Source organism: Leptinotarsa decemlineata, unplaced genomic scaffold (assembly GCF_025532065.1).
Source record: "Leptinotarsa decemlineata unplaced genomic scaffold, Ldec_3_MD MMD2_tig00001719_RagTag_RagTag, whole genome shotgun sequence".
NCBI lineage: Eukaryota > Metazoa > Arthropoda > Insecta > Coleoptera > Chrysomelidae > Leptinotarsa > Leptinotarsa decemlineata.
Window position 1 is genome coordinate 13,145,380 of NW_027412569.1, and position 9,465 is coordinate 13,154,844.

General features: G+C 34.3%; 1 long non-coding RNA gene across 1 annotated transcript; it reads right to left on the reverse strand.

Annotated features, from left to right (window-relative positions):
• Positions 1-8,006: 8,006 nt before the first annotated feature.
• On the reverse strand, positions 8,007-9,114 carry LOC111517322 (uncharacterized). Its single transcript, XR_002723802.2, has 2 exons — positions 8,894-9,114; positions 8,007-8,274 (listed from the first exon to the last, which is right to left on the reverse strand). It is a non-coding gene; the product is annotated as an uncharacterized lncRNA (long non-coding RNA).
• Between the last annotated feature and the right edge of the window lie 351 nt (positions 9,115-9,465).

Below are 9,465 nucleotides of genomic sequence, written 5' to 3' on the forward strand. Positions count from 1 at the left end.
TGAGTTTGGGAATCTCTATTATGTGTTGTCTAAATTTGGGAGCAACAACTCGATCTGACATCTAGTAGTGAATAGTAGAAATAGTTCTGCATAAGCATTACAGATATCTCTACATGTAACTTCTATTTTCTCCTACTCATTCATAGATGGTAGCACATTGACTGTAATGGTACTGTAACTTGGAATTTTAAAGAATCAACAGTGTAAATGATTCCCTACAGAAAACATTGAATCGGTGGTGCCATTGAGGTAGAATATAATTTTTTATTCAGTTATAGAAGTGACCGATACTTGATGAAAATCCATTATAATTTATTCAAAAAACATACTTTAATGTAAGATTTACACTTGAAGTTTACAAACTCGCGACATGTGTTTCGCCATATAATAATAGCTTTACCACAGTATACCATATATAAGTATACTGTAGTATCAGTCTGAGAAAGAGAGAGGGTACTTAATAACGTTGACATTATGAGTCAGAATTTGTCAACTATCGTTTGGGATATGTCTAATACCACGGAGTTCGTTTCTTTAACCTGACAGCAAGATTAAGAACCGTTAGCTATCATGAGGTAAATTTGAAGCACTCACGGTTTGAAAAAGAAGAAAATATTGGTAATAATGAGAGGTGTTGATACTATGAAACCCAATGATTTCAAAATGATATAAATGTATGTAAATACTTTGACATTTCAATTTCAATATGGATGTGTATGTATATGAGTATACTGTGGCTGTATAACAGGAACGAAATAATAGCCAATTCCGTAGTTAAAATATAACATAATTCACCCTTTCACTCTTTAAAATGAATATATGACATTCATATCTTTGAGGGTAATGATGATAATTTTTGACATACTGCAAATAAGTTTTTATATTTGGAGTTTCTCGAAATCATAATAATCTTCTCTCTGAAAATAATATTAACCTGCAATAATATGAACAGGCTTCCCACGTAAGCTGTTTTATGTATTATTTGGCGCGATTATGTTTCAATTTGGTTGAAGGTTGGTTTCTTTTTATTCATAAAAAAATTAGCTGGTGGTGCATTTCCGTTTTGCTATGGAGTTCTCTCTTGTGAAAAATTATGTCAAAGGATTTTGTAGATTATATTGGATTGGGCCATAGTTATGAGACACGTTAAAAGACAATACCTCGTTATCCTCAGCTCGCATAATATTTTAACAGATTTGTAACAAGCTACACGTTTGTGAAAGGTTTTTGGCACAGCATATCCTGACGCAATATAAAAATGTGAAATACTTGATTTTCAATCAATAGTCTAGGAAAATATTCAATATGAATCCTGCAATGTTGAATTTTCAATCTCAAGTCCACATGTGTTGTTTGAAACGTGAAACACTTGCCTTTCGATACTATTATACCTACATGGGGTAATTGAAATTGTCGCAATTCGCCATAAGTGAAGCACCTGGGTCCATTTATCGCTGTTAGAGTGATAAAAATATGAAACCCTGGTAGGTACAAGGGCATATTTATTTTTATGTTGCTCTAGACAGAACCAAAAACGACAACAAGTACACGCGTCTGAAATGCGATACTCGTATAGCTACCTACCAGTATGTAGGCTGAGAATAAACATTACGTGTTTGTTGAGATTTACTGACGTTTAAAATAAATGAAAGAGTACCGCCCTGTAGAAATAGTAGAAAAATGGCATGCGAGAAATTGAAGATAATGAGGAAAATCCTGTAGTAATAATAAATCGTATTATATTTCTATAAAGATGAAGAATCGAATTCTCAATACCTCTGAACCCTCCATTCGCAGTAAAAATATTAATATTTCACACCAATTGTTCATTAATAATTTCTATTCAGATCCTCAATTGAAGAAGATATTAAATATTAAGTGCATCTACCATAGACAACAATAATTTTTATAGTATACTAAAATTAAACTTTTTTTAGGAACAAAACAAGTATTACAGGAAAATTCTTAAGACGCTATAATTGGCAAAATGTTCTCATGAAGTTAACTATAAATAAACGTAGTTCTCCTAATGGAAAAGATAGATAGCATCCATATCTTCACCCGCAGCATCTTACAAATGAGACTAATGTACACCAAATTTACATATTTCGATAGAATTTTCAAAGATTCAGAAGTAAAAATATTCAAAAAACATGAACTACAATCAATAATTTTTTCTCAAAACTTGAAGATAAAACTTCCATTACCTCGCAATCTAAATTAGTTCATTCGATATCTTGCCATAACTCTAATGATGGATATTTTGGTCGAATGTCCATATTACCAAAAAACCACGTTCCTTCCCATTAAACTGATAGTAAATCACACTTTGAGAGCTGTTCAACCATGTCTTTCATCAAGGATACTTAATGGATTATAACTCAACCAAATTTCTTGCCATTATATAAGAGTCGAAAATATTATTTCCACAAAATACTTTTATTTCTCAATCATCATTTTGTCTCAACAGAAAAACAAGTATCAAATACCTCAGTGAGATTCATGCATTTTTACTTGACAACGACAAAAATTCTCATCAATTTCATACTACTCAAAATAGTTCATATAATTGGTGTTTTTCAAAAAAGTATCCATAGAATCAACTCATTTAGTTAATTTATGTTTATTTATTACCTCCAGTTGGTCACAGTGTTACCTTCAAGTTCTGTCATGTTCATTTGGGTGTTCCATGATCAGACATCAATTTTTTCATGGAAAATTTATACGAATTCTGTGTTAGACAACCTGTCAAATTTAAATTTTCATAGTACAACACAGGTTTTGTCTTCCGGTTGCCTACTAAATTAAATCAATGATTAAAGTAACTACCAGGCTATTATTCTGTAATATATATGTTCAATGCCGTAGTTTGAAAATTTCTAAATATTTCAGAATTCTCACCAAATGAGTTCATAGTGATGAGTTCACAGTGACAATACCAAAAATTAACCCACCCGGCGGTGTGTCTATTTTTTCCCACAACAGCTGCACGAGCCACAGTGGCTCTGCCATGGCAAGTGGTGAGGCTACATATGCTGCACACATGAATCAGTAATGGACCATCCACATAGATTCCCAACGAATCATCATTAAGGTGTTTCATAAAATTAAAACGGAAATACTTCGATAAGAGTGATTTCAGTTATTTTCAATGCTAAAAATAGACGTTGCAAAGCTCGTTGATTTTATATTGGGTGTTTTTATAGAGGCATTGAACTTTGACATGGAATAAAACAAGATGAAATTTCAAATTGCAGGTTTTTCCGGGTTTTCCTGCAGCTGAAAAAGCAAATGCGCCACTGTAATCAATGAAGTTGCCCCGGAGCGCCAATTAAATTTTGTTGTTGTTTCATAACTTCTTGATTTGTATTACTTTCTCGATGAAAAAAGGGTGTTAATTGTCATGAAATTCACTTCATTTGAAAGATAACCTTCTGGCGTTATAATTTGAATAAGACCAATTACATGTATTGTCAAGTTGATTCTGAAATCTGGCGTATTTCCATCAAAACTAAAAATTGCAAAGATAATTCCGGTTTTTAAAAGTGGTGATATCAATCTTCCTTCAAACTACAGACCAATTGCACTACTTCCAGTAATTGCAAAAATTATAAAAAATTAAAGGCAATAAGAATGATAAATTATTTAGAGTACACAAATATCTTGACAGATAGACAGTTTGGATTCAGGAAAGGAAGAAGCAGTGCTCAAATTAATCGACTCCATAACTGAAGGTTTCGAAAACAAAGAATCGTCACTTGGCATATTCCTCGATCTGAGCAAGGCGTTCCGACTGCGTCTCTACTGACATTTCATTAGAAAAACTGAGATACTATGAATTTTTAGGCATTGCACACAATCTGCTAGCATCATATCTGAATGAGAGAAAGCAATGTGTATCATATAATGAAGAACTCAGTAGCTCACAAACGATATTGAATGGTGTTCCACAAGGAAGTGTGCTTGGGCCACTACTGTTCTTGATTTATACTGATGACCTGCCAAACTCAATGACAATGTTTACAATGCTATTCGCCGATGACGCTTCCTTCTCCATTCGGAAAAAAAATTTTGAAGAGTCATCAGAATTAGAAGCTACGGACTGGTTTAATGCGAATAGCCTATATGTGAATAAAAGCAAGACACAAACAGTTATGTTCTCGCTGTCCCATAACCTTTCAAATAATGTGAAATGTGTTGGTATAACCATTGATTCAAAGTTAACATGGTAACCCCATATTGACAAACTAGCAAAAAATTTATGGTGCACGGTCTATGCAATCAGGCAGATAAAAAATAAAGTCAATGTTTCATAGTTTCTCAATTTATGGATTGATAAACTGGGGCACATCTGTTCATATCTCTAGGATATTTAAAATTAAAAAAAAAATTAGAGCTTCAGCTGGAATAGGTCAAATGGAGAGCTGTAAGGATTGGTTTATTGAGTTTAATATATTAACTCTGCCATCATGTGTAATATATTGCAATTTGATACACATTCAACAATTCTTATAATACTAGGAACAAGGATAATATTAGAGCACCAAATCAAAGACTAGAAATAACAAGGAGATGTAACTCATACATATCATTGTACAACTCACTGCCCCAATCAATGAAAAATGCAACCCTCGCTGATTTCAAACGAAAACTGAAAAAACATCTCTCAGAGAATACTTACTATGATGCGTCTGACTTCAGCTTTACAGAGTGACTATCGTCAATGTAGGTACTGTCTATATATATCTTTATTTTTACATTTATATATTTATTTACTATATTGTGCTTGTATCATATACAATTTTTATGTACTACCTACTCCTTTTCGGCAATTTTAATTGTAATTTACATTTATTTTATACATTATTGATTTGTCATAGCACTAAGGTGTGATAACTTGATCAATAAAAAATCTAATCTAATCATATTACCGCCACGGCTGGCACGGACGTAGTCTAATCTGGAGGTCCAATTTTCGAAGACCTCTTCCAGCATTTGTCCTCCAAGTGGTTAATCGTTTTGGACTTATCGGCGTAGACTAGCGACTTCACATATCCCCACAGAAAATAGTCTAGCGGCGTTAAATCGCACGATCTTGGAGGCCAATTTACGGGTCCGAAACGTGAAACCATGCGGTTACCAAACTTTTCCTTTAATAAATTAATTGTGGCAGGAGCTGTGTTACATGTTGTTGCCTTGTTGAAACCACAGTCTCCTGCACATGGTTGTTCAATTGATGAACGAAAAATACAATAATCATGGCTCTATAGCGGTCACTATTGACTGTAACGTTCTGACCAGTATCGTTTCCAAAGAAGTATGGACCAATGATTGCACCAGCTTATCTAGGACACCAAACAGTCAGTGTCTCAACATACACTACAACATAACTCCAAATAAGGCAGTTTTGTTCATTGACGTATGAATTGAAACAAAAGTTAGCTTCATCGCTAAACAAAATTCGCTTTTGAAAATCAGGATCAACGGCAATCCTGTTTTGGGCCCATTCACCGAATTTACGCCCTGCTAGGTGATCGTGTGGCTTCAATTCTTGCACGAGTTGGCTTTTGTGAGCATGCAAACCAAGATCTTTTCGCAAAATTTAATATAAGATGAAACTTGACATATATTAGTAATTTTTCATAGAGAAGATTTTTAGTCTATCAATTTTTCTGTAACTCGCCACTAGATGGAGCTGTAGAACAATTTTTGAAAGCAATGTTCTATAACTCTGCGCACGCCTAAGTTTGTTGATTCTGATTTTGTTTAAATATTGGAACAGATCGATACAACAACATAGTACTAGTCTTCTATAAATATAATGGACACATATCCAATACAGCAGCAATGATTTCTTCTATATGCACTGTAGGACGTCTCTGAGAATGCGTGTTATCATAGAGTAAATGTTGTGCAAAAACGTTCCATAGTTGATCAAATTCATTGCTCTGATGGACGACTATGTGAACCGCAAAATGAACGCGCGATACGTATTTCGAAGAAAACCACGACTTTCACAGTGAATTTGCACAATTTGGAAGCATTGTTCATGCGTAATTCATGTTGAAATGTCAAACCAAACTGAACATATATCACTTGACAGCTGACAAAATGACCGCCAGTTAAAGAAGTGTTGCCAACTTAAAACTCTATACCTCTATAAAAAAACCTTTGTATGAAAATATATGACATTGTTATTCGGTTGTTTCAAAAATGTTGTCCATTTCAATGTCATGTGTGTTTTAATGTCTGCTTTCCATCTTATTTATTTATTTGTACACTGTTCTACAGGTTCCATCCAACTACAGAACAGGAAAACTACAGAACAGAACAAAACTACAGAACAGTAAAATTACAATACAATTCAAATACGATAAGATATAAGATAAAAACAATACATATAGAATTAGCTGAGGTAAAAAGACCTAATTACGTTTGACACACAAGTTATGCAGAGGTAAAAGTTTCAGAATATTTGTACGTGGTGTTTTAAAATCTATTTTTACGCCCGCATACAAACGACAACTCTCAGAAGTTGGGAAACTTGTGCGAGCTAAGGAATAACGTGGTCTTACCGTTTAACGTATGATTCCTAACACGGCAGATAGAAAGGAATAACCACTCTAGAGGTTGGTCTAGGTACATTGAAATTAAGTTTATGCAGAATATGTGTGTCAATAATTGAATTATTAATCAGTTCAAAAATAAAAATTGTTGAGTGACAATCACGACGGTAACTCAAGATATTCATAGCATGTCTAGCTAACAATTCATCATGGGAAGATCCAATTGGTGAATAGATATTTTCTGATCTATAAGAGTGAAAACAAAATGGATTAAAGGAAAGATTGAAAAGAAAATTGATCCTAGAATATATTTAGTTTTTATACCAGATAGAAGTTTTAGGAAACGACGTTGTACTGATTCAACTGTCTCTGTATACAACTGATAAGATGGATTCCAGATTATGGATGCATATTCTGATTTTGATCTGACGAAAGCATAGTATAAGGTTTTCGACGTAGATGGATCCAAGAAAAATCTGGAGATTCGTGCAATGAATCCATACATTCTGTTTGCAGCAGACAGAATGGCTTCAATTTGTGGTACGAAGGAAAGTTTTTTGTCGAAGATAACACCCAGATCGGTGAATGAGACAGGCCAATGGACGATTTCTCAGTGTGTACGTCATTACATTTACTCGTGTTTGAAAGAAGATCTTTGCGAAAACACTATTGCTCAATACGTTTTAGATTGAGGGAGAGTTGAAGACAGTTCTCGATGCCATTGGTCTCTCAATATAATTTCAGGTCATCTGCGTATATCAAACAGTTGATGTTAATGACCTCAACTATGTCGCCTTGAGAAGGCGTTAGTGGACCTAGGTTGCTTCTTTGTGGAATACCTGATGTAGCTGCATATTCTAAGACTTGACGCCTCTCAGTGAAGTTTAACGTCCTCAAGCTAAATTCGGCCAACTTTTCTCAACGAATTTAACCAAAGCCTAGCCGAAACAGCCCAAAAAATTACCCAGGCATTTGGCAGTGATAGTGTCAATGTTGGTTGGCGAAGATTGATACCCAAAGTAGTCACAAACAGTGAAGGGTCAGTCTGATGATGACAGAGGAACTGGGCGTCAGCTCCCATGTTTGAAACGTATTGTATACACCCATCTCAATGATACCAAAAAGTGGGTACCCCAGGAAAAGAAAAAAAAGTGGTAGTGCTAGTTTTACATCGTTCGATAACTTTTTGAATACTTGGTTCCAAGTTGGTTGTACGCGGTCTATCAGTTATAGACAGAATATCAGTCATAAAAACTGGACCCCACGCTCAATGAAGCCAAAAAATAGCTTTGGCAAATAATGTTATTTGGAGGTTCTTCAAAACTTGAAAAATGTCTAGCAGTGGAAACTTCCAGTGATTCAATATTCATTTTCATGAGAGACGAATAGGTTATAAGTTATTAGACACAATACATCGATGGTGAAATAAATCAAAATCAGTCACATTAATATTTTATTTGGAGGCACATATACCTTCTTCAGTATTTAAAATATTTGTTATAGCCCACTACAAAGCCTCATTCAGTGATAGAAGTTCTTTAGCAGTCTTCTGGTGCAACACATCCTCCATCTTTCTCGAAGAAGCCATCTTTGCAGTAGCAACCAGGTAGCTCAACACACACATCAATGCAATAATCGGGCATTACTTCACCGCAGGGTACTGACCTACATGGTTTACAGTAATAAAATCGTTCGTTCAAACCACATTCTGAAAAATAAATTCGAAATCCTCAACAACGTTATTATTTGTTCGAAGGTGATTGTCAATGTTTCATTCCCCGAGGGGTAGTTGCTGACCGCAATTTTTATCTCTTTATTTACCGAATTTCTTCGAAAGATGTACAAAAAATTGATACATGCCCCAGAAGGGGTCAATAAGAACGATTTCTCTACAAAAATTACTTTCGTTCAGATTCCATAAAGTTGCCAAAATTGAGCAGAATCGTGAATGGAGAACCATATTTCATGAAATCAATGGTTCAAATGATATTTGAGGGGATCAGTGTCAACGAAACCCAGAAAAAGTGAACTATTGACACGATTTTTAGGTTTATTGTTCCTCAAGAGAATGAGAATATTATTGAAATGAAGTTTTCATTTCTCATATTCACAATACAGTTGAAAAAGCCAAATGAATCGAGTCGAATGCAGTAGGGATAAATAATCGGGGCCCTCACATATACCAAACGCACACAGTTTTTGTTCATATGTCGGTTGGTTGCCTGAGTTATATACTTTTCATTATATTTTTTTCATTTTAAGACTTTTGAACGACCCTACAATAACAACTATTACCAACCGAATTGAAACAAAAGTAAAACACTTACTTGGGATGGCAAAGACAACAGCTGCCAATAGAAGAACAATCGCAAATATGAATCTCATTGTGTTTCACTATGAAATCAGTCGCATATGAAATTTCAGTCCAATTACCAGTAGTTACTTTACTTTTATATTCTTAGATAAGCCTATGACTATCGGTCGCAATTAAGATTTTGATGCAAACGTCTTCCACTCAAAATACTGACATGACTGACATGATACTGTACTTGATAATTCGTTCAATAAATTATATTTGAAATAATTTTATATTCTTCTAGTTCAATATTGAAAGAGGATATTTTCATAAGAAATCAGTTTTTTTGATGACAGCAATATATGTAAATTAAATTTATATATCAATACTCATATCATAATGTATAGCGTCCATATGAATTAGGTCTGTTTCAATTCAATAACAAATTTTTCAGTACAGACATGTGGAAGTAGAGGTTCCGATAGGACTTTCTCAGGAACTTTCTCAAATTCTCATTGTCTTGTCGACGACAAAACACAAGCAGTTCTCAGGAAGTTTATTCCACATAAACGCAATTCTCCAAATGAAAGAATTCTTAAACAG